This window comes from Crotalus tigris, unplaced genomic scaffold (assembly GCF_016545835.1).
Source record: "Crotalus tigris isolate CLP2741 ecotype Arizona unplaced genomic scaffold, ASM1654583v1 scf7180000023639.2272817, whole genome shotgun sequence".
Lineage (NCBI taxonomy): Eukaryota > Metazoa > Chordata > Lepidosauria > Squamata > Viperidae > Crotalus > Crotalus tigris.
The window spans coordinates 165,013-192,079 of NW_024100096.1; the positions used below are offsets into that span (position 1 = coordinate 165,013).

The following is a 27,067-nucleotide window of genomic DNA, read 5'->3' on the forward strand; positions in this document are numbered from 1 at the left end:
ATGACCATCCAGAATCTGTCTGAAGATTTCTCATGAATGAGAACTCACCATACCAGGTGGCAATTTGTTTCAGTGGCTGACACCTCATAGCCTAACCTTCCTTTCTTATAGTTTTTATGCACTGGTTCTAGTCCTGCCCTCTGGGGCAATAGAAAATAAATCCAATTCTACTTCTATGGGACATTATAGCATCATGATCTCTAGGTGACATCATATCTCCCTCAGCCATCTCTTTTATAAGCTAAATATACTCAGCATCTTTAATTCTTCTCATAGGGCTTGATTTCCAGGCTCGTCAATTTGTTACTGTCCTTTCTGAACTGCAGTGTCCAGAGCTGGACAGTCGGTTGATAGAATGGAACTATTGTATCACTTCCTGTGATCTAGGCTGTGTGCTGTTGTTAACGCACCCAAGGTAACACTGCTGACTCATGTGGTTGATAAGGACACCTGGATATTTTTCCCATGTTCAGCAGGCAAGCCAAGTCTCATATGTCCTTCACTTGTGCCTTTCCTTTTTTCAACAGAGATATAGAATTTTTCATTTTTCTTTGTTATATTTCATCCTATTTATTTCAGTCCAGCATTCAGGTCTAACTTAAGTCTTTTGAAATCCTCTTTCTCTGTCCTCAAAAGCATTAGCTGCCTGTCCCAGATATGTGACAGTTGCAATTGTGACACGTGTCCCCTCAACTATCTATCAGTCGAAGTCACTGATAAAAACAATGAATCTCCTGGGACACAGGGAAGATCCCTGTGGCACTTCACTGGATATTTTCCTCCAGGCTGAAGCAGAGCCATGAATGAGAACCTTTTGAGTGTAGCCATTCAGCTAATGGTGAGTCTGTCTAACAATAGTATTATCTGTCCACATTTTACCATTTTAACCAGGAGAATATTATGAGGAAAAGGTTTTCCTAATGTCCCTATACTCTATGGCAGACATGTCAAACACAAGGCCCAGGGGCCGGATGCGGCCCACGAAGTGTTTTCATGTGGCCCGCGAAGCCATCCTGAAAACAGTGAGGGAACGGCCCCCACTGTCTTGGCCCTGGCCCAGGCCACCCGGGAGCCAATGTACAATTTTGTGGTGGCCATCTTGGCACTTGTCCTGGTGGACCATGCCTTGGCACTTGCCCCGGTCCCACCCCCTTCTGCCAGAGACCCTCAGATCTGTCCCACTCCTGCCCAGGCCCCCATAGGCACCCTTGACACGAATGATGTAGAACTGGCCATGCCCACCCAATAGGTCACACCCACTCCATCCATGCCCACCCAGTAGGCTGCACCCACTCTGGCCACACACCCCTGACCCCCCCCCAGGGCAACCACAATGCTGATGTGGCCCTCAGTGAAATTGAGTTTGATTACCCCTGCTCTATGGCATTCCCTTGATCTATAAGTTTTAGAGGAAAATAGGAGGAGACTGGAATATTAAATATGTTCGCCATCTTGAGTTATATAAAGAAACTATAACACAAAAAGAGATAAGATTAATCTGACACAGCTTGTTTATAACAAACCCATTCTGGCTCCTGTGCTCCATCTAAGTGCTCACAAACATGCTGTTTAATAATCTGTTTGAGAATCTTTCCCTCTATAGATAACCTGATAGGCTTGGAGTTTACCAGATTATCATTCTTCCAATTTTTGAAGATGGGGGCACATTAGATTTACTCTAGTTTTCTGGGACCTTCAACTATTATTCAGAATGATTCTGATTCACTTTTGTAAGTTTTTAACTACTGTAGGATTTAATCCACCTGGACCTAGGAGACCTTGATTAATTTAAATTCTCTTTTATCCCCTTTTTATCCATCCTAAACCACAGTTCCCTAATTTGCCCATTGCCGAATAATGGCAGCTAGGGCTCCATTTCTTTTCTGAGAGAATAGAGAAGCAAAATAGAAGTTCTGCTGATTATTATTTTTCCTTTTTCTTGTTGAAATGACCTTTCTTTGGCTTTCCTTTTGTTTCCCTCACACTAAAATAACCCTTCTTGCTGATGGTATCTTTTGCAAGCTTTGGCTCATTTCCAGCTTTAACCCTTTTGACACAATTTCTAGAGATTATTTTGAATTCTTCTTTGGTTATATTCAGTGATGGGATTCAAATCTGTGAACAACCAGTTCTCTGTGTGGATGCCACTTCTGGAAGTCCATTCTGGGCCTGGGCAACAAAAAATTAGCTACCGGTTCTGCTGAAGTGGTGTGAACTGGCTGAATCCCACCACTGGTTATATTCATTTTTCTACACAAGTTCCTTCTTTTTCTTCAACATTCTAGAGCTGAAGAGGGGAGCCCCTTTTTCATAAAAAGAACAGAATCTAAATGTATCTTTTTAAATTCTATTTACTGGGATTTTTATGAAAATATAATATGGGTATTTGTTCTGTAATTGGTTGCAAGTCTGGATTGGCTAGGACCATTCAATAATCTACGTGAATATTTATTTAGACTCCAGATACTGAAGTATAATTAGGTATGTAGGCTGGATCATGTGGAAAAGAGTTAAAGATAAAAAGGATGCTGAAGCAGAAGCAAAGTCAGGAAAGTAATACACACATATAAATACACACTCATATTGTATACACAATTCAGAATATTTCTGAATTCACTAGTGCTGGACTCTAACAATAATAATACAAGATAATATTAACTTCAAATCTCACACTGGATGAAAAAGGATATGAAGAGACATCAGAAACAGCTAGATATTATTTGCAGAAATTACCTATGGAATGAAACAAAATATGAAGCATTTTCTTCCAATCAGACATCCAAGCTGCCATCAATAGCAGCTATGATTGCTTATCATTCTCTCTCTAAAGAAGATAACATATTAGCTATGCAGGGAACAGAAGTATATTTCTTCTATCCCCGAGCTCAATGGTGGGATTCAAATACCTGAACAACCAGTTCTCTGAGTGGATGCAGGTCTGGGCATCAAAGGTCTAGAACAGACTTCCAGAATGGTATCCACACACTCCCAGGGGGCCGTTCTAGGCCTGGGGGGCCTCTTCCAGCTGATTCTCTGAACTCAAAATTTTTTAGCTACCGGTTCTGTCGAACTGGTGCGAACTGGCTGAATCCCACCACTGCCCGAACTCCATTCACCATTCAACCTCCAACGGATACCTTTGGTTCTTATCAGCTTCCCTTCCTTTCTTAAACTCCAATTGTTCCTGTCAGTTCTAACATCTGAATATCAGCTTGATATTATTGAAATGCAGAAGAGTCCAATTATTTGTTTTCTTTTATGTGGCTTAGCTGGGGCCTCATTCTTGCTCTTCATGCAGGCTTGGAAATTAATGGAATATAATAGGGAAATATAATAAACTCTCCCTTATTTGTGAAGCTATCTAGGCCACAGCCTAAGATTGGACTACAAATGAAACAGGAAGATTGATACTCTTATCTAATTCAACTAAGGTAGATTACACTAGATATTAAACATCTGCCATGGAATGTGGGAATGACCTTGAGGGATGAGGGGAAGAGATGCTTCCTAGGGAATAATCAGACAAGAGAGGGTGGAGCCCACAGTTGCTTAACAGTCAGAGAAAGAAACTTAGGAAGGACCTGCCCTAATTGATCAGACTGTTGGAAGTGACAGTGAGAGATTTGTATTTTCAGACTTGCATGATTCTATTAATGTAGACTTACCACCAAGTAGGATTAGCTCATCTGTCCATGTTTCCTGTCGGCTTTACCTGCCAGGGCTGATACTAAGATACCTTATTCCCCTAATACCATAAACTAGTACAAGTGACAATGAAAATTCTCATAGATATGAGGATGCAAACTGGCTATCAATCCTATTTGGCTAATTCTGTGGAGATCCTAGGAAATGGCCTTGTAGGACAGGAAGAAGAGCCACTATTGAAGCAATAATCAGATTAGCAGGGCTTGAGCCCAGGCCAAAAAACTAATTTGAGACTGCATCTCAGACAAGCCCCTTCCTAGTTCACACAAAGGTAAATGGAGAGGAGGAAGCATATCTAGACTTTTAAGTTTCTATTACTGTAGCTGTTAACAATACAAATAGTCCTGACTTACATGACATTGGCTTCTTAGGCTGGCTTATCTTGTAGGGCTGACATATCAACATTGTTCAATTTGGGAGAGAGCTCTGGTTTTGAGTTTTGTGATTTTGAGAGAATGTTTTTTTTTCCTGTTGGACAAGCTTCATAACAGAAGTCTGATTGGCTGTGACTTCCTCCTTGGTATCCTTCCCAAAGGCAATGCAGAGGCAATCAATATAGCTGGACATGCAGAAAATGGAAATAAGGGAGACCAAGGAAAAGATGCTGTTGGGATCAGGGTGATCAAGAAACAACAAAGGACAACCACTCATATTGAGGGCAGAAAGGCTGATATGGAAGAACGTAAAGCAGGAGTGGATGATATCCCTGGGTTCTCACCTGCTGTTATAATGATTAGGAAAGATGGGCACTTGAGTTCCAACTGTCTCCAGAGGGCAATATTTCTAAAGAGCACAGTATGTCTCCTTTGGACTCCGTAATGATGTTCTTCCATTTTTTTGATAGTGAAGCTGAACCCTTCTCTGCCGCCAAGGGTAAAATTTTTCATAAAACTAGCTCAACAGCTGCTAATAATAAATGAAAATTACTTGTCTGGAGATTAATTTGCTGCCATGGTAAGAATTTTTCAACTAATTAGTGAAACAGTGGAGAAAGCCACAAATATTAAAGCCTATCACATTCAACAGCAACATTCTCACTGAATTCAAGCTGGAATTTAATTACACTCATTGGGGTTAGATATGTTTTTTCTAAATAAATTTGCATGCCATGTACTTGTATAGTTGTTTTCCAGAATGAATAAGGATCTCAATATATGGATAAAAAGCTTCAGGGAATGATTCACAAGCCTCTGCAGAGGTTCCACTGGAGACCTTGCTCTTGGACAGACAGATCCATACCTGATTCTGGTTTGGCATCACTTATTTCAGAAAGGAAGAGAGATATCACTTGGTTATCCAGTTTTTACTTAAATAGAACCTATATGACTGAATCCAGGCGCATGCATATCCCTTCCCAAGTTATATTATTTATTTGTGACAAAAATGACTATTGTGCATTTTTAATGTATTAAAAGACCCTCTATTCAGAAATATCAAATATCACATTCTAGTTCCAGTTTTATTTCTGAAATTTAACTTCCAGTGTCAAATAATAATTCAAGCTTTCAGTAAAATTCAACAAAGGGAAAATAGCATTATTGTAGGTGTGGTGGAATCCAGAATCTCAGAGCAAACAAAGAATACAGTCACCATGTGCTTTACAGCTCAACTATTTAACTGTAACAGGAAACAGGAAACTACTTAAAACAAAAGAGCATAGAGTATATGCCATAGATCCAAAATTGTAAACATTGCCATCTACTGACTGAATACTACTGTAGTTGTTGCATAGAAATACATTCCAACAATGAATTTCAGCAGGTGGACACTGGTAACATTTCACACAATTATATCTAATAGTATAATATGCAGGTATTGTTGTTGTTAATTGCTACTTGGAAGCTCAAGAGCAGCTACAGCATATATCCTGTTGTTTCAAGATATGCTGAACAGTTGGGAGTATAATGAAGTCTGCTACAAGAGATCTAATAGGTTTTCAGAATCCTTTTCCTAAGTAGGCATATACCTCTCTCTCTCTCTCTCTCTCTCTCTCTCTCTCTCTCTCTCTCTCTCTCTCTCTCTCTCTCTCAAAAGGAAGATCCTGCCACTTCACAAAAGCAAAAATATTCCATGGTTCTGGAATGTTTTACAGTTCAAACTGTCAATTTCTCTTTTTGGAGGAGGGGGAGCAGAGAAAATAGTGGCAAGGGAAATAACCCAGATGCTGGAGAAAAAATGCCTGCCGACAACAACCCAGAAATAGCCAATAGCCAATAAGCACATTGGATTCACATCATGGACCATTGGCCATAGAATTTACTGTAAGAATCATGTCAGATTGTATATCCTTTGCAACTATTGGCTCCAGTGGGAAAGTACTCTTGAACAAGCACTACCTGAACAATTAAAGATGACCCATTGCTTATGGGCAGGGAATGAAATGATATAAATTTTATTGGGACATGGAAGAAAGATGTTACTAAGGTACGTTTATAAATGTGGTTAGGTACAAATGGGGAAAGAGCCAGAAGAGTGACTTCCAATATACTGTTACACTTGAACAGGAGAAACAAATGAATTTGAGGAAGTTTCTCTAAGTCCTTACCTGATAATTGAATGCCCCCTCCTGTTTCTCTCCTTCCATCCTCACCACGCTGTAAGCTCAGGAATAGCATTAGCTTTTGATCAGCAACTACTGTAAATAAATTGCAGGTTGAAAAGTCCAGGAAATGCCATTTTTCAAGGGAGAGAATCCTAGTTTTCTATACTTAAACATTGTTGGAGGATAAGATTAATGGTTTCTTCTTTTTGAGTCCAAGCTGAAAACTGTGGACATTTTGTGAAAGTTTCCCTAGGTCTTTTTGCTGGGTGCTATCTACATATAATTAACTTGTTTCCTTGTTTCCTTGCCCCAGTTCCTTAGCCTGTTCTCCATGACTGTTCATCTCTTCAATTTAGTCAGGGGTTTAAAAACAGACAACACAGCTGGTTTGGTGCGGTGCTTAAGGCATAAAGCTAGTAACTAAACCAGGAGTTCTATTCCCACCTTAGGCACAAAGCCAACTGTGTGACCTTGGGCCACTCACTTTCTCCCAGCCCTAGGAAGGAGGCAATGCAAACCACTTCTGAAAAACCTGGCCAAGAAAACTGCAGGGACTTGTCCATGCAATCTCCGAGAATCAGATATGATTGAAAAAAAAAAAAAAAACCAGACAAAGCTTTATTGTCCTTTGTAGAAAAAAAAAAATGGGATATGCCTTTCCAGAAAGGCTTGTAATCCTGGGGGCACAAAGCTAACAGTCCACCTGTTTCTGAAGGGCAGGATCTGTGAAGGAAATAAATGAGTTATCCAATATTTTCTCATCGACATCTAACTTCTTCTCCTATCCATATTGATAACAAAACCTCAACTACACATATCCAAAAAGAGGACTTCTTTTTCCTTTCTAAAGAGGCTATAGTTTGCTCTAGGGAGGATCATGAGACACATAGTCACATAGTCATAGTCAAGTAGAGGTAATCTTCATTTAGCAACCACAATTGTGACCAACAACTTGTTATTAAATGAAGCAGTTGCTAAATGAAACCATGACTGCACATACGATCTTACTTCAGCTTTCCTTTACTTTATAGACCTGTGAAGGTTGTAAATGTGAGGATTACTTGCAAAGTAACTTTTTCTCCATCATTTTAACTGTAAACAGTTGTTAAATGAGGTAGGTGCTAAATTAGGACTACTTGTAATGTTTTTGCAACTATTACTAGGCTTTGCAATAGAGGGAATTGAAGCCCATAGGGCCCTTGGTCTCTTTCTTGGCATTCAGGGGAGATTATGCCTTTGTGGAAATAAGTCTTGAAATCCAGAATAGCCACTGCCCCTTATAACTTTATAAGTAAAGGTAAAGGTTTCCTCTGTCCAGTTGTTTCTGACTCTAGGGAGCACTGCCTATCTCCATTTCTTAATCGAGGGAGGCAGCGTTATCTGAAGAAACTTCTCTGGTCATGGGGCCAGTATGACTATAGGCTGAGGCACATGGAATACTGTTATTTTCCCACCAAAGTGGTACCTATAAGGGCAATTTGGAAATAAATCTCCGTTTGGTTATCAATGACTGATACTCACAGAAACAGAAATTTTATTATGCACATTAGAAAACTACAACATTACATTACTTTTCGACATAATCACCATGCAAATTGAGGCACTTGTCATAACGTCTTACAAGGTTTGAAATTCCTTAGTAGTAGTCATTCAGCGCCAAATCTGGGCTATAGGGGGGTGATCAAAAACATCCCAACGGAACTGCTTCAAAAGTTCTTGGGTGCGTCTAGTGGTGTGCGGGTGAGCATTATCATGAATCAACACCACACCGGAAGTGGTGCCATAGAAAATCCCGCCAAATGTGAAGATGCCAAAGGAGTACTGCTAGTGAAGTTCACGGAGTGTAGTTCGACCATCAATTCAGAAGTCTACTGTGAAACGTTACAAAAATTCAGACGAGCCATTCATAACAAGCGTTGGGGCATGCTGATTTCTGGCGTGGTATTGGTTCATGATAATGCTCACCCACACACCGCTAGATGCACCCAAGAACTTTTGAAGCAGTTCGGTTGGGATGTTTTTGATAACCCCCCATAGCCCAGATTTGGCGCCAAGTGACTACTACTAAGAAATTTCAAACCTTGTAAGATGTTATGACAAGTGCCTCTGTTTGAATGGTGATTATGTCAAAAAGTAATGTAATTGTCAAGCCCTCCCAGGCTCGACACACAAGCAGGGGGGGAACCAACCTACTGGCCGAGAGGGAAGAACGTATGGCGGGCAGCGTTTCCAAAACAAACATGGTTAAGAGTTTCCAGCGATAGTGCGGAGCCAGCGATACTGCGGAGCGGGAGCCGACATGCGCAGAAGGACTGTCGCACATGCGCAGATCCATCTCAATCCCCGACGAACAGCTGACTAGCGGGAGAATTGGAGTCAGCTGATGGAAGGCGAACCGCGGATCGCAATAATAACACAGGGTGTCCGGCAGAAGATTGAGTCTAAGAATGAATTAAACGCTGATTGGAGGCCAGGAGGGTGGGAACGGGGTTGGTGCAGGTGTAGGGTAATGAGCACGGGTGTGGTGAAGGTGTGGTCAGTAATAACCTAGGGTGGGACGCAATTGTAAATGTACTTAAATAATGCTGGGAGGCGGTTGCTCCCAGCGCAAACTTTGTAGAGCACAGAGCTAGTGCTACGCTTGTCTGTATCAACCGTCAATGCATTCTCTGAAGTAAACCGGAGCTGTTCCCACTCAAGAATCTCGTCGGTATGTTCTTCGTGCGACATTCAGTAGGGAGGATGACAGTAATGTTGTAGTTTTCTAATGTGTATAATACAAGTTCTGTATCTGTGAGTGTCTGTCATTGATAACCAAATAGAGGTTTATTTCCGAATTGCCCTCATATTTATCTACTCGCATTAGTGTGTTTTCAAACTGCTAGGGCAGGAGCTGAGGCAAGTAACAGGAGCTGATTCTGTCATACAGTGCTTGGGTCTCGAACCTGGACTGTCTGACAAGCTCAGTTTCTTTAAACTCTGAGCCATCGTGCACACACACCCAGAACTTTATAAGACTTATAAGCAATTGCCAAACTCCAACAAGCAATCCTCTTTGTTTTTTCCTTTATCTGAAGTATCACAGCAAATGGGAGCATCCAGAAAACCTTCACAGACCTTGAAGAAGCAGGTTTGGACCTGATTAGTCATTAGATTAGAGATTACCATGAAATCCCAGCCTTATGGATTAAATGTTGAAAGCAACATCCTGGAAGAATATGTTATTTCCATAATGCTGTCCAGAAAACATCCAGATGTGGTCACCAGGAGTTGAGCTTGAGTCAAAAAAAAAAAAACAGTCCAGCAGATGGCAGCACATAAGTAAACTTAGTTGACTTAAAAGGTTAAGCAGAGTTGGATCTGGTTAGCCTTTGGATGGGAAATTACTAGGGCTGCAAACAAAATAAGAAATAAATAAATCATACCAGAAAAAGACAAAGGAAAGCAATTTCTTTATCACTTCCAGAGAAAACACCCTGGACCTGTCCATGAAGATATCAAGAAATCCAGCTTGAAGAACACATTAATTTTACCTGATCTGTTTCTTTCTCTCCTGCTATGAATATGTCCCTTCAACCTCTCATTCTCTCAACATTGTATTACTGAGACATGAGCCTTCCTAGCTGCGTTTAAGCCTTTAGATCTGCATCACCAAGATCTTAGCAGACTTACTATTCCCTCTTAGACAAACAACAATTGTCTCATTCTGTCTTTTCCAATTCTACAATTGTGATCAGGGACTTGATGCCAGACCAGCAGTGGTTTTTTTCTGATAAGGTGGGGAGGGGAAATAAAATAGGATTAAGTCATTGGTTATTTGGAAAAAATGGTAGTGTAAAATACAATGAAATAAAATATTTGTATAATGTAAATATTTTTATGCAGTAGGTTTTACCATAATATTCCTGAAGCTGATTCTTGAAATATGGCTCTCATTCTAGGTGTGAAAAAGATCCTAGCGTACATCTCTCTCTCTCTCTCTCTCTCTCTCTGTGTGTGTGTGTGTGTGTGTGTGTGTGTGTGTGCGCGCGCACACGCACGTGTGCGTGTGTGTGTGTGTGTGTATGATTGGACATATGGTATCACAGAGAGACCAGCTCATCTCCTTTTGGCAAGCCTTGTCAGCATGTGGTAACATTAGCCAGTCTTTCTGTCTCCTTCTGTGGGCAGCCTCCTTCAGTAGTCATGACAACCAGTCCCTCCTTTCAAAGAGGCCTATAGAGTCTGAGACTGGAATGGCCAGCTTCCTTCCTTCTATTGGGCAGCATCAACATGAGGCCATAATGGCAGCTTTAGCATTTCTCTTTTCCTTACTCTCATTGGAGCATGTTCCCACGTCTCTTTGCCAGCCCTAATGCAAGGAGGCACCATCATTTGTGGACACTGCATTTCTCACCGAGGTGAACATAGTCAGGAGCAACTGAACATCACCTTTTCTTCTGTTGAAACATTTCTCTCACTGAAAAGGACAACTGTATAAATAGAGAAGGGGAGGGAATTAAGAAGACAAGCAGGCAAATGAATTCTTTCTAGCACTGAAAATTGATTGATTGATTGAATGAATTTCTATACCACCCATCTCACCTATACAGATGTTACCTAGTCTGGTAATGAAACATCTGCAAGCATCCAACCAAGTTCAAAGAGCACCAGGAACTACACATTTCAACCCTGACTTACATATAGATATTTATTATAAAAATGTCTGCATAATTTAATACCCCTTACTTCTATAGATATAAGATGATATATCTTCCTATAGATGTAAGATGGGCTGAGTCATGAAGATTTAAAATATAACTTTGAACCTTTACTGTGCATATTTACTGAGCTTGGGATGTCCAAGGCGAAATCTTGAAGTGAGTTTGTTAGTTCTTAAAAGAGTTTTTGACAATTTTGGTTGGATTCTTATTTTCAATCAGGTTCCAATAAATACACAGTTTGAAAAATTGTATGCCAATATAATAGGCTAATTACATTTAATATTTTCAGTTTAAGGCAAGTTTGCAGGCCTAACCAACTATTCATTCTAATTTAGGCTTGCTATTCAAATATTTTATTAGGACATTCACCCAATGCAACACTGCCCCAAGTTGTCATGTACAGATGTTGCATATACTGTATTCAGTGGGGTTTGCCTGTGATGTTCACACATGGAGTATAATTAGTTGCAGGAACTGAGTCTTTGTATGTACAGCAGTCGGACGCCTAATATGGTTGATACAATTCTAAGATCGGTTCCTCATGGATTTCAATACTAAGTCAATTCATCACATTACCTAAAGAATATGGTTCCCTATTACAGACGATTTTTTAATCTAAGTCAATTCAGTATTATCAAAATATTTTTAAAATTACAAAAATGTGGGCAAAGTACAGGATATCTGGCATAAAGAATGGGAGTATCGTGTTTTGCAAAATTAGTTGTTTTAGGAAAGATCAGTTATCTAAAAATTAGTTCAACTAATTTTATCTTTTTTAAAGGGCTGTTTCAAAGAGGTTATTTGCCATTGCTGCAATCATTATAAAGTTGAAGGAAGTTTAATACATATGTTTTGGTCATATCCATTAGTAGTTTCTGGTTGGCTTAATATTATAACCATGATAAATTAGGTCCTTACAAACAAAGTAAAGTTTAAGGATGTCTACCACAATTATATTTCAAAAATGTGTTCATTTTTAAAGAACTTTTCGATATAAAGAACAGACTTTTGCCAATAGCTGATTCTGTATTCTTGGAAGGATGAACCTATACAGATTCTAGAAACTGATTCAACCAAATTTGTCATCGCTCAGTCTTAAAAGTGGCTCTGAATTGGCAAAGAAGCAAGATCAGAGAGTATGACTCTGAATGTCCTAGGTTTAAATCATTTCTTAAAAAATAATAATAATGACTTATACAATTACAGTACTATTGCTTTGATGTTATAGAAAAAAGTGTAAATAAAGAAAATTCTCTTTCTCTCCTTCAACAATAATTGAAATGAAATACAATTCTTCACCTTTATTCCTAATTGTTATTACTTGTGGTATCACTTGTATTGATTCAAAAACCCTCTTGTGTGTATGCATGTGTGTGGAGAGAGAAGGGGGGGTTGGTCATGCCTGTGTGGGTGGGGAGCAATGCATATAACTCCTTGGGTTGAAAACCACTATTTACTCTTAGAGCTTTTCAACTTATCCATACTGTTAAAAAAATTCTGCTGATAATATAAGACAGGGGTGTCAAACTTGCAATGTCATATGACTTGTCGCGACATATCGTGACTTTTTTCCCATTGCCGGCAATGGGGTGGGCATGGTTTTGGCATGACGCATCCGGCCTGTGGGCCGGCAGTTTGACACCCCTGAAATAAGAGACGCATTAATTATAGTGAATAGATTCCTTCAAGTAGCAGTCTCTCTCTCTTTTTTTCCAGGCTGAAAAGAAAACATGAAACAAAGAAGAGTTGCTTTAAAGATTGGCAGAGAGGTGCTATGTTTGTACTTTAAAAAACTTTTCAGAATAATTTTTATGGCACATCTGCTCCTACTGAAGGACTTGAATGTGGAGAAAAAGACTAATTGGATAAAATAGATCTGAGCATGTACCAGAAGTTATTCTGAAGTATTTTTAGATGTGATCTTACTGGGAAAACAATACAAAACAAGTCAACATCCTGATAGTAGCCAAAACATAGATGTAGCTTTTTCTTTTTAAAAAATACACATGACTTGCCACTTATCTGTGATGTGTTTTTGGTATTTGGCAGGAATTTCCCTCAACCAAATAACTCCTGAAATTGTATGAACGCTTTACCTGTCAAAGTTCAAAATCTGAGCAGGCCGAAGCACAGCAACCTTATCTAGCTTTTAAAGACTTGCTAACCTTTAAATAAACAAAATATGTTTTCTTCTCCAAACAATGATCTTATTGTTTAGACTATACATGGCCAGCTTTCTTAGGAAATGAGTGAATTGTGGGGCTGTCAACTGCTATTTCGGTCCACATCTAACCTTATGAAGGAATTCCTCTCAAGTGCTTGCCTTCAAGCAAAACAGATTGCGAGTGACAACTTCCAAAATGGATTTGCTGTACCACCATGGCAGATGGATGTGTTTCTCCCTGCATAATTTTAAAATGATCGACCATCATTTCTATTATATTGTAGGGATAGCCAGTTTGATCTAGTGGCGAAGGCACAGGGCTATAAACAAGGAGACTGTGAGTTCTAGTCTTGCTTTAGATATGAAAGCTGGCTGGGTGACTTTGGGTCAGGCCATTTGACATCAGGCCATTTGACATCAGGCTCAGGCAAAAAGCCAATTGATCAATTCCTGTCACAATCAATAGATCGATGCTCAGCTGATTCAAAAAAAGCAGGCCCTGAACTCGCAGGAAAACATTAGGAAGACAAAAGGCATTTCTATTTTTTATTATTACTCTATTTTAATAATTATTTTTATGTTTTCCACCATTTGTTTTTCCAGGTAATCCAGAACACAAGAATAACAATCCAGTAAGAGCAAAATGTGTGGCAAAGCAGAGTTATTAAAAACAACCTAATAGCAGCTCCTTCCGAGGTATATTGTAGCAATCTGAATAATTAACAGTTCATTTCAGTAATAATTATAAGATTTCATAGAGGATATTACTGCAAGACAGTAGCAAAAGATAGTATTTATCTACCGTTAATCTGTCTGCTTTGAAAACAGATCTGATATTGTTAAGTACATTCCTGTTGGCCAATTTTTCAAAGGGCTCAGAGCAAAACACAGTTGCCGGATTTCTTATGGCAAAAGTTTTCAAACTTCAGAGGTAATGAGCAACTGGAGAGGTTATAAGTTTTTAAATTGTTTGTCTCAGCTATGATTTTGGTTTATTACTAAGCTTGTAAACTGGATTTCCATCTGCTGGCTTTTTTTAAATAGAGACACAAGGGCTCCATGAACCAGCAACAGTATTGAATTCCTTCCATTATTATTATTTCTATTAGAGAATGCTATTCTGAAAAGCCTTTTCTTCTTGCATATTTATTTATTTATTTGAAACTTAGCCATCAGAAACCCTTCATTGTGACAGAAACATCGATGAAAGTTTTCACATTGCTTCGGCATTTTGAATCCAGTTGAATGGAGAAAACTCTCATATCTGTAGTGTATAAAAACTGACATCGATCATATGACAGATTATTATCATGTATTGATGAGCTATTGACATTGGCCACTAATGGCTAGGTTTGTCTTTTCTCAAAGTGAATGTATTTCATGTAAATTTACGACCAATTGGGAACAGAATTTCCATTACTGAGCAAGGCAGTTGTAAAAAGGAGTCATGCCCGATCTCACAATCTTTTTTGTCATTCTTGTTAAACAAATCAATGCATTTGTTAAGTGAATCATGTGGTCGTTAAGTGAATCCAGTTTCCCCCCATTGACTTTGCTTGTTGGAAACTGGCTGGGAAGACTGGCAATGGTGCTCACATGACCTCAGGATTCTGCAAGCATCTTAAATACAAGCTCATTGCCAAGCCCCCAGATTCGGATCTTGTGCTCATGGGGAGGCTGTGACACTCATAAGTGCGAGGACCAGTTGGAAGAAACTTTTTTCAGTGCTTGTAACTTTGAATGGTCATTAAATGAAAGGTTGTTAGCTGAAGTCTACCTATGGTACTATTGTATGTCTTAGACTATGGAGTATCTGTAAGATAAGATGAGATAATCTTTTTTGTAATTTTTTTATTTTGGGCACATTGGCACACATTAAAAATAAAATTTAATTGCTTGCTCTCAAAAGTGTACACATGCATTAACACACATTTAAACATGCTATGTACAACATATGTATAAACCTTCACCTTTACATATAAATAACATATAAATATTAATCACTGACCATCTTGAATATGATACGGAAAGAGGAAGCAGAAGAAGTGTATGTATCAGTGAAATTCAAAATGAAATCACATTTCTAGTTTTTTAAAATGTAATCTTTCCTATTGGAAGATTAGTAAAAGCTTAAAGATGATCAATACATTGTTAGTACTAATAAAAGCAAACTTAAATCAATAAAGTATTTTGAGAATTACATATCTTTTGGTTTCACAAATTTTGGGAGGGTTTTTGAACTGAGCAAGAACATCTTTATGATATTATTTGATGTCTGCTGAGAATATGAAATCAGATTAAAACGTTCTGTAGAAAAAAGTGATGTAAAAACATTATATGACTATTTCACTGTGTTATTTGATAAAGAGATAAAATGTTATTGAAATTTAGTAGTATCTTTCTTTCTCGACTAATTCAAATCCCAATTAAGTCCTTCCTGGAGGACAAATTCATTATCATTTTAATGTGCAGCAGTATACCAAACTTTAAAGAAAGCATGAATCTTTAAAGAAAGGATGAATCTGTCAGCTTTGTTTTCACCAAATACATTTTTTAAACAAAAATTTTAAAAAAATAGTTTCTGTACATTCTGTAAAGAAAAATAAGAATGCTCTTCTTACAATTTTTTTTAACAAAATGGAATTCTCTTATTTGCCTATTCTAATCAAGACCATTTTGTCCCTGCCTGTTGTATAACCATGAGAACATTTCAGAAAATAAAGGAAGTAGTAAGTTGAATCTATCAGTTGTGTTTTCTTCCCTCATTTGAAATTCTTTGTTCTGTCTTATATTTAAAATGGAGTTTACAAAATTAAAACAGAAACAAACTCAATTCTCACTCATCCTTACATTTCTTACAGCTGTTTTCGTGTTTGTGTGTGTGTGTGTGTGCTTGCATGCTTGCATGTGTACACATATGTGTATATTTTGATATCTTCAAATATTCTGAAGTTATAACTTCCAGAAGTTCCCTACAAATATGACTGTTCACTCTGCTGCCTATAGAATTCTGGGAATATTATCCTACCACATATAAATAGTGCACGTTTTGGCAAACTAAGCCAGGTTCAGAGGTACTGAAGAGCAAGAAGTTTCCTAAAAAGCAGATTTGATCTGAAATCTAGACTAATGTAACAATAAAAAGAAAGCTATTGAAATTAAATTACTTGCAAAATCTGGTAAAAATGACAGGTACTCTCATCTGTCTACTTTCTAATGGCCCATATCAAAATTTAAATTTAGCTATATGGAAAAAATTGAAAGAAAACATTTTAAACACATAAGCACTTTTTTTTTAAAAAAAAATCTGAATGCAATAAAAATAGGGCAAATAGGAAGCACCAAAAGAGTGAGAAAAGATCTTCCTTTTTTTAAAAAAAAAATGGGGACAAATGTGGCCATGTTCTCTATAACATATCTTGCTTTCAGCCATACCCGTTGTATAAAATAAATCCCGAGTTTCCTGTATCCTCTTCTTGCACTTGGGCTTCTATCTAAGAAATTGGCAAGAGCTGTATTTCACTTTTACAATTTCTCCTAAGCCACAGTAGATCTCCTCTTGGAGATCTTCATCAAAAGTAAGTCTTGCTCCAGAAAGCAGCTGGGTATTTCCTGTAGTGCGCATTCTATAACTCTTGGTCAAGTAAGGTGCACTCATTTTTTTCCTTTTCATGTCAATTCTGAAAAATAGGCTAGATTCTTGGACAGCTGTGAGGCCTCCCAGGCTTGTACAGTTTTGTGGCTATTCCAGAAGAGATGTATAAAATAACACGCGTCATCTGATTTTTCATTTGAGATGTCCCCTACAAAGAGTTCCCAAAATTGGAGGATACACACTTGGACTAAAAAAAAAAAATGCCCACAAAAGAAAAAGAAAAATATTTTTCTTTAAATTTGCTCAGAAACAGGGTCAGTTGCTCCAACCTCATCTTTCTTTATAGGCAAGCGTAGAGAGAGATGGATGTTTTAATTTTATTAACAGATGGCATCCTTAGAGATTATAAGAATATATAAAGCCAATAAAAAGGAAATCTGAGAATATTTATTTGCACGGAGACATGGGTTGGACTATATCCTTCCAATGTTTCTGAGTAATAGAGGTGGTATCCATAATGCTAAAGTAATGATGAAATGGGTGGGTAACTCCCTTGAAACATATTCTTTTGGGTCTCCAGATGCTGCTGAACTGCCGGGAGCCCCAATCAACATGTCCGGTGTTGGGAGATGTTGAAAATGTACTTCAACAACATCTGGATGTCATGGTTCCGATAGATGAAACCCATCAAAAGAACTCTGAGGCAATCATTCTTCCTTAAAGAACATTTTATTCAGGAAACAAAGTATTGGCACTACATAGCTGAACCCAAAAACTAAATTCCCTTCCCCCAGATACAAAGTAACAAAGTGCAATTCCCATCCCCAATAAGCTGTCATAAATCACATTCTCCAATTAGCCTTAAACGTGGGCTTTCTCACCAGCTCCTCAGCCCGTCAAAACATTATCAGTTTGTCCTTGGGTTCCTACAAAGCAGTGTTATTATTATGGCTAGTTGATCTCGAGCATTTTTCCCAACTCCCACTTTCTGCACCTAATTTCTAAATACAGGAAAAAGCATGTTAAAAGCAAAGAGAAAATGGTTGCAATTTTCATCAGTTGTCAGAGTGGGAACGTCCAATGTTTGCAGCGTTGACACTGGAAGACCATAGATTCTGAAATCATAGTGTAGGGCAAAGGTAAGCAGTTCACAATCCATTTGCAGTCCTCAAAGCATGGTCAGATTGTACCACTGAAATATAATGGCAGAATGGCTGATTTTTGGCAGGGTCATTTTTGTAGAGAAATGAGCGTAGTAAATCTGCATCAGGCAAATGCACCATTTCCATCCTTTAAAAACAGTGGCAAAATTCCAGCATTGCAATGGGAGTCAAACCACAAAAATAAGGTTACAAATGAACATACTTTGTGTCCAACGGAGCTAACACAATTCATTATGACTGGCATCGGTTCTTGAGGAATGATAGCAGAGAGAGACTTTTGTTCCCTTTCCATTGGCAGTGTAAACTAGAGACATTTTGTGTATAAGACTTCACCACTGAATACTCTCTTTCACAAATCTTCTCCTCCTGTGTTCTCTCCTCCTATCTTCCAGGAAACATTGCTTGATAAAAGCTTCTTTTCTGGTCCATTCTACCTAGAGGTTGGGGCAGAATTAACTATTTTAAATAAATGCAAAAATATAATGTCTCTGAGAGAGAGAGAGAGAGAGAGAGAGAGAGAGAGAGAGAGAGAGAGAGAGAGAGAGAGAGAGAGAGAGAGAGAGAGAGAGAGCCTTCATAGCTATCATAGCCAACCTTCATAAAAAGGTGTTAATCTTCTTAGTTTTTAAGCTCTATCAAGACTGAGCACACTCTAAGTTCCTTTCTCCATAAGGATAGACAAATAGGTAAATCATTTGTTTTGTTTGTTTTAATTTTTCTCTTATGAAAAATATATGAGAAACACTAGGCTTTTTGCAATCTTCGTGCATGAGGATGAGTGTACTACAGTTCCACCATCCCTTTAAGCAAGCATAGTAACCCTGCTGGATTCATATATATTTATATCTTAAATCAAGTATTAGGGGTCCTTCTATCATTCTCTCAGTGGATGCAAGTGTCTCTTTGTGTATATTTATATACATATAAATATGTGTATACTTCTGACCATATTGTATGAATTGATGATATTTAGACCTTTATTTCCAAAATTCAATACAGAATAGAGCTGGAAGGGACCTTGGAGGTCTCTTAGTCCAACTCCCTGCACAAGCAAGAGACTCTATACTATTCCAGACAAATGGCTGTCCAGTCTCTTCTTAAAAGCCTCCATTGATCGAGCACCCACAAATTCTGAAGGCAAGCCATTCCACTGGTTAGGAAGTTCTCACTGTTAGGAAGTTACTCCTTAATTGCAGGTTGCTTCTCTCCTTGATTAGCTTCCATTCATTGTTCCTTATCTTGCTTTATGGTGTTTTGGAAAATAAGTTGACCCCCTCTTTTTCATGACAGCCCCTCAAATACCCGAACACTGGTTTCATGTCACACTTAGTCCTTCTCTCTAGACTGGCCACACCCAATTCCTGCAACCATTCTTCATAGGTTTTAAACTCCAGGCTTTTAATCATCCTAGTTGCTCTTCTCTGCATTTCTGGCTTGCTTTTCCAGATTTCTGCATCTGACACTATAACTCAACAGTTATATAGCTTTTCTGTAACTCAGAGTGAGATTACAGAACTTTGTGGAATAACATACAAGTTTTTTTTTTTAAAGCAGCCCCAACAGTGGTTTGGGCAACAAAGAGTTACAGGAATCCCTTTCTGACTAGTAATCAGAGGAGAAGATAATGGGCTTTAGTTGCTTTGGCTTTGCAAAGACGGATGTGGGTACCCTCCAAGCAAACAAGGCAGCAGCTGGATGACGCTTCTTAACACTGGAATGTAGATGTTGGCAGTGGCCACTAAGCCCTTGGTTTGATTTCTGGCTGGCCTCTGGTAAAATCCTTGATTAGCCTCTGATGCCGGCTTGTGCTGAATTGCAAGTAGCCCAGAAGAGCAGCTGGAGGTCAACCCACTGATAGAGAGGGATGGGCTTGAGATTCACACAGTATCTAGGCCACACAGTGAATGATATGATGACTCTGTGATCATAGAGGAAGAGTCGGAAAATTGCAAACTACATGCATCTCCTTCCCTTTAAGGTTATCCTAAAAGGCTACGTTGTTTTGCAAGGTGTCTTTTAAGGAACCAAGTTCCAGTATGAGCATCTCTTTGCTGTCTCACTGAAATCCTAATCAACTGGTTGATTTGGGAGAGCTGATGATGAGCTTTTCCAGCCGTGTACTGCTTTGCTAATGCAGCCTAGAGAAGGGGACATTTTCAAGTGAATTAAAAAAAAATCTTCATGGAATGGTTCTCCCCCTATCCACAGACACCTGGAAACACAGACACACTCAGTAATTTACAAACTGAGCATTCAAGGCAAAATTAAATGAACCAATTAAGGGGATGGTTATGTACCCCTCAAGAGTGGTAGTAATACATGTCACCAGATGTAGCCATCACATTTGACTTTATTAACACATTAGATCAACAATCATTTCAGGCAAGATTTGGAATGGGAAAAAATGTTTGTGTGGTAGGGAAGGAATATAACCGCTCAATTGCTTTTGGCACGTGTTTGTTTCCAGTTTATTTTTGGAAATTATGTTTTCAGTTCAAAACAAGGAGATGTATTCATTTCACTGTACAGGCTTCACTGATATACCACTTGTTCAATGTCTTTAGAAATGTGCCCCATTTTGTTTAAACCATCTCTGGGAATGCAGCACAATGGTGTTGGCATCTGGTCACCCTAGCTTAAAACTTTCCTCCAGAAACTGATGCCTTTCCTGGAATGATCCTCATGACCATCCAGCCAAGTGCTGGGTGGTCCATGGATCAGCATCTCCTGTGTGGCAACTCCACAGCTACAGAAGGTGATTGGCATCAGAGCAGGGCTTAATGGGACACCTCCCATTAACTGTATACCCATTTCATCTGCCAGTTTGGTTACTCATATCCTTCACATTTCCCCAACAGCAGGCTGAAGCTCATCTTCTATTAGGCAGGACATTGGAACACAGAAATATGTTTTTTTGACTAACAAGTATAACAAAATTATAAAATACAAACTTAAAAATTATTTTCCAACAGCAGGAAAATGAAACAACACATACTGTATATTAAGCCTTTTTTTTCTTTTAACAAAGTGCAAGATTGCATTAAAAAATCTAGGTCAGAGATGGATAATTTGTGATTCACAGGCCAAATGTAGCTCATCAACATTCTCTTTGAAGTTCTGAGATTGTCCCAAATCATACAACCATAACTAAAAACATGCCAGTTTTTTTCTCTGAATAATTGACTTCTTGTTTAACTGAAATAAGAGTAATAAATAAAGAGACATGAGTGAATTTTTTAATCCCCTAACTACTATAAAAAGTACAAACAACAATAAAACAGTACAACCCAAATCTAACCATGTTACCAATCCCATTCTAGGTTGCAGAAGGAAGGAGGGAAGGAAGGAAGGAAGGAAGGAAGGAAGGAAGGAAGGAAGGAAGGAAGGAAGGAAGGAAGGAAGGAAGGAAGGAAGGAGGTGCAGAGCTTGGTTGTAAAATGGTTGCCTGCCTCATTCTATATAACTAAAAATGTCATCTTCTGATACCAAACAATTTATCTGGTGGACAAATCCACTCTTAGAAAAACCTTCCTAGAGTAGATACACCTCAGTCTGTAGCATGGTTCCTAAAATCAAAGAAAGAATATGCATAGGATGATTATTTTTCAGAGAAACTGGTCTCAAGGTCTTATGTGCTTTCTTGGATAAAACTTGGATAGATTCAATTGGGAGCCAATGGCACTGATTAAGCATTGGTGCAATATGACGGCCATGCTCACATGGCTTGTGAAATGATACAGCCCTTGTCCCTTCTATCCTCATGCAGATATCATCTGGATTCTTATGCTGCCTTCATAAAAAGCAAAAGTAGGCAAAAAGTGTTTTGGATGAATTCAGGTATTACAGAGTAGGAAAGGGATAACTTTAGACTGGCAGAACTAAATTAAATTTTATTTAAAATCCTGAACTCTGCCAACTAATCAGGAACACGTGCCAAACAAATATACCAGATCCTTAATTATTGTGATTTTCAGTACCAGAGCTGAAGTGAGAATACAATGCTCTGTCACAACCTTCTCCTGATTCTCCCACCCCTTTCCTACCTTTTGGTTCTTTGTAGGAAAGAGTGCAATTTCGTAAAAGAACTGAGAGTCAAAAGTCTTTGAGCTCTCTTCTGCCCATCCTTAATTTTAAATACTGGTGAAGTGGGTAGAGCAGCGCCTGTAATTTCTGTGTTGAATGAGAAAAGCACATCTTCCTTCCCCTGTCCTTACCACTTTCTATAGACGGAAGATCAAGAGCATCTTGTCATATTGAATTACAGTCTGGTTTGGAAGCATCACTGCTTCAGACCGGAAGGCAGTGCAGAGAGTGGTGAGGATGGCAGAAAAGATCATTGGCAGTTCCCTCCCTTCCATCCAGGCCATATAAGCGTTGCTTGAGCAGGGTCCGCAAGGTTGTCTGGGACACTACACATCCTCTTCATGACCTGTTTTCCTTGTTACCTTCTGGGTGGAGGCTTCGTAGTGTCTGAAGCAGAACATCCAGATTCAATCACAGTTTCGTCCCATACAGTATTAACCTTGTGAACTCTCAAGCTTCTTCCTCCCATTATGTATTCAAGATGGACAGTGATTAATATATATATGTTATTTATATACAAGGGTATGAGTTTATACATATATTGTATATAACATGTTTAAATGTGTGTTATGTATGTGTACACATTGAGAGCAAGCAACAGAATTTCATTTTTAATGTGTGCCAGTGTGACGATAAAGGTTATCTTATCTTATTTTGAATGAAGAAGGTAAAAGAATCAGAAATCAGGAATCTTTAAGGAGGTCAGTGAGTCAAAAAGCAACTTTACCCTAATAGAGGGATAGTTTCCTCTTCTTTCTGCTTCATTTTCCCTCATGACTGTTTTTTGAGCTTTTTCTTCTCAGAGTTTTAAAGAAATATTTGAGACTAAAATGTTGTATTCTCTTGGAAAACATTTTGTTTTTAAGCTATTTTGAACATGGCCTTTTTATAGCCTTCAAGCTACTCTTGGCCTTTTCTCCTGGAATTAGCCTTCGGGGCTGAATACTTTATCTCTGAGCAAACAGCAGATTTTGTCTTCTTTTGCAAGGTCTTCTCTTTTCTATTTTGAACCTTTTTCCTCAGCAAGCTTTTTGCATTTTTCTTTCTTGACATCTTTGAATAGGTCCCTTCAAATGTTCACCCACAAGAATCTCTCCCTCAGCTCTTTATTGACTATAGTAGCTGGGAAAAGGTAATATTTAGGGCAACTCTGTAGCTGGAAGTTGTAAGACATTATATTGAATTAGTTAGACTCGTGGAAGTTTAGGTTAAGCAAGAGTAAAACAATAACTAGAAATCCAATAGCTATAAAATGCAAAACCGATAACATGTTTGCCTGACAGTTAAAAATTAAACTGTATATAACACTTATTATAAGACTCGTTTCTGAATCTTTCTCAATTGTTAATAATCTCAGTTTGCTAATAACTTCAGATTATTAATACATCCATAGTTTTTTATTCATAACATCATCCTTTCTACAACTCTCCCAGTTCCATCCTAACTACTTCTCATTTTCTCCAAGAACACAAATTCCCTAAAAAGGAAATAAAAATGAAGGTTATTGTGTAAGTGAAGAACTGGGATTTTCTGGCATATGGAAACAAGAGGTTAGGAAGATTTTTTTTTATCAAGTTAATTTATTTTTAATCATCATAATAAAAGGAATGGTTCTTATGCCCCCATGGGGAGCCCAAAAGTCATATGTTATATCTAAAATTTGCTTTCCTTTGGCTTTCTAGACATGGATATATGGCTCCCTTCTTCATTTAAGTTCAAAGTTTCTGCAGGGACATTTAGGGGACAAATGACTATATTATCCAATGCCATAATTTACACATTTGCACCAGGCATTGTGATACAAGTATGCAACTGTTGTTTGAATGATGATATTATGCATACATTAAGCACTATTGTTCAGTCCTTTAGTCACTTTTGAGTCTTCATGATCCAATGGACACCATTTAGGCATGATTATCAGTAAGTGTTTCTTTGAATTCTTGTGAGCACATACTAGCCCTATTGTCTGCCTGATTTTTATTGCTTCCAATCTCTTCAAGTATCAGAATCTCCTCCTGTGATTCTTGCTTTAACATTAAATGTCCAATATTTTGCTATCAGTGCTTTGATACCAGTGAGCAGTTTGGTTTTATTTCATCTAGAACAGAATGATTTCTTCTTCTTGAGATCCAAAATATTATTAACCATTTTCTGCAGCAGTGCAGTTAAAAGGCATTCTTTTTTTTTTTTTAAATCAGCTTTCCTGATGATCTACCTTTCACAGTCATATGTTACAGCAGGAGAACTCAAAAGTCTTGTACCTTAGTATGTACGTTAGTTGTAAGCATGCTTCTCAGCACTTTAATATTTTGAGTACAGTTGGATATAGAACCATTCCTGTGAATTCCTGGGATTTTTTTTTTTTAAATGAGCCAAGGAAAAGAGAAGTACACTATCCACTGGAGAACAAGTATCTGTGAAAACATTCCAGCATAAAAAAAATAGGGTGTTTAGCAATTGTATTCATTTACACATATTTATTAGTAAACCCATTGCATCCTTCTAGATCTGCTCCAGGTGGTTTGATCATCCTCTACAACTGATTTTACAGTTTGGGCAAATACAGAAAAAGATAAGCAAAAAAACTCTCCAATATAAAGTCCTTTTGAACAATGTTGAATATAGCTCATTTAATTCTAAAAGTTACCGGAAAGCAACCTTTTCTTTTTCCAAGTCTGTTTGAAGTTCTGCCAGATGATACCTATCATTTGGATTTTTTTTTACTTGTTTTTAAACTTGGAACAAACTAAAAAGGTGCCAAGAGATAGAGTTTAATTGGAAAAAAATTGTTGAGGCATGAATTTGTATTATAATTAATAGTAATTTAGATGTCTTTCCTGTACAAGCAGAAGGTAATATACATAACTTTATCTTCTTGGCAATCTAAAGTCACCCAATATTTTTCTTGGCTCAGGATTGATATTAACCTGGATTTCTCTGGTCCTAGTCTAGTATTGTAAACACTATCCTCCACTATCTCTCTATCTCTCTCAATCATTTTAGAATCCCTCTATTATAGATAACATTGGGAATGTACTTTCCTAAAACTTTGTGCAGAGATCTGAAGAATCCTCAGGCTGTAGACATAGTATGGTCATGGCTGTAAATGATAAACATCATTTAATTGCATGTAATATATGATATAATACAATTTCATATAATATTAAATTATATCACATTTATTACTGTATATGGATGTGTTTGACTTGGAAAAAGTCCTTAAAGTCAGTATAACTAAACTAAACAAATATTTTATTTTCAAACTATAGAAATAATGATAGAAAAGCAATGAAAAAAACATTTGGAAGCCTAAAAAAACTTGTTCAATGTTTTATTTGCAGCACCACCCCACAAGCCAGATCTCCCTCAGACTGATTTTCTATCTTTGGACTCAACTTACAACCATTTGTCATGTACATACATATATCTGAGCCAGACTGTTTTGTTTCTCTATGTCATCGAATATATGTGGGTATGTGGGTACATGCAATTTCTTTTTCTTTTCTTTTGGTTATATTTATGTAGTGTATATTGGAGGAGGTGACCCTTTTAGAGCTGTATGCAATGAAATTTCATTTTAATGCATGCCGATTAGGTTACATTTAAAGTGACAATAAAGTTATTCTATTCTATTCTATTCTATTCTATTCTATTCTATTCTATTCTATTCTATTCTATTCTATTCTATTCTATTCACTGACCATTCAAAGTTACAATGGTCCTGAAAAAAAAATATTACTAGTCCTCGTGCTTATAACTGTTTCAGCATCCCCCTGATCATGTGATCAAAAATCTGGACGCTTGACAACTGGTATGTATTTATAATGGTGGTAGCATCCCAGGTTCACATAATCATCATTTGCAACTTTCCCAGCTGGCTTCCACCAAGCTAAGTCAATGGGGGATGATGGACTCCCTTAACTACTGCATGATTTACTTAACCACTGCAATGATTCCCTTAATGACTGCAGCAAAAATGATCACAAAATTGGTCATGAATCACTTACCTACCGATGTTCTGGCCTCATCTGTGGTCCTAAGTCAAGGACTAATTGTAATGTCCAACTGAAGGCTGTATTTGCCCCATGAAAGACATGCCAGGGCCCTACTCCAAGTAACAGTGCATGCAGCCAGGGCATTCACATATGATCAGTATGCTTATTGTTAATGTCACAATAAAACACATAATCTGGTAAAATGTTTTGAAATCACACTTAGGCTATCACAGGCCACATGTTTCTCTGATTGAAGATGGGATTTTGGTGCTTTTAGCATTTGTCATGTCTGAAACACATACCCACCCTCTTTTTAAGGGCCTCTAATGCCTTGGGGTCCTAAAGTAACATTGTACGTTGTCAGACTTTCTACTCTCATAGCCAGTCATGTGATTTAACAAACATTTAATCCGTCTTTTGTCAGGCTGAAGCTAGGGATTAGTGACAAAGGTATATTCGGATGCAATTTTGAAATAAAAGATCCATACATGCATGTATAGAAACTTTCTCCTCGATTACTACTGTCTCATTCAAGTAATCAGAAGCAACAATATGTGGGGAAAGTGATATTTGATAATGATATGCTTTTATAAGCCTCCACTCTTGGGACCAGTTTAGAGGATACAAGATTCATTTCAGTTCACCTGTCGGTGTGCACTCCCCCCTCCCCACTGTCCCGTTTCCCCCCTCTTAGAGACGATAATCACTTTCATTTTGCTACACCATAGTCCTCACGTATCATTTCTCAAGCGCTAAGTAGTTCAAAGTTGCAAAAATGTAGCATGCCTATAGGAAAATGGTACTGAATTTCTAACTTGCAAACTGTCAGTCAGGCTCAAGACTTGTATCCGCCCCCTTGTCCTGTGGCTCTTGAACACATCATTCACCAATAGCATCGTGCTGTAAATATTTAGGCTGAATCAGTGCACTGTGAGCATCACCTTAAGTATAGAGCATCTTGGATTTATTGAGATAATTTTCAATCTCCATATTCAGTCCAGGGGGGGCATTATTATATGCATGTTTCAACAATTTTGAATCAAAGCAATTATCAGTGTACCCTCTCTATGGGGATAGTGGGGATTATGATCTATGAGGATAATGTCAAAATATTAAA

The 27,067-nt window shown here is 38.0% G+C and overlaps 1 long non-coding RNA gene across 1 annotated transcript; it reads left to right on the plus strand.

Annotated features, from left to right (window-relative positions):
- Positions 1-736: 736 nt before the first annotated feature.
- On the plus strand, positions 737-25,420 carry LOC120297633. Its single transcript, XR_005553845.1, has 4 exons — positions 737-838; positions 12,667-12,719; positions 13,718-13,810; positions 25,297-25,420. It is a non-coding gene; the product is annotated as an uncharacterized LOC120297633 (long non-coding RNA).
- Positions 25,421-27,067: the final 1,647 nt, after the last annotated feature.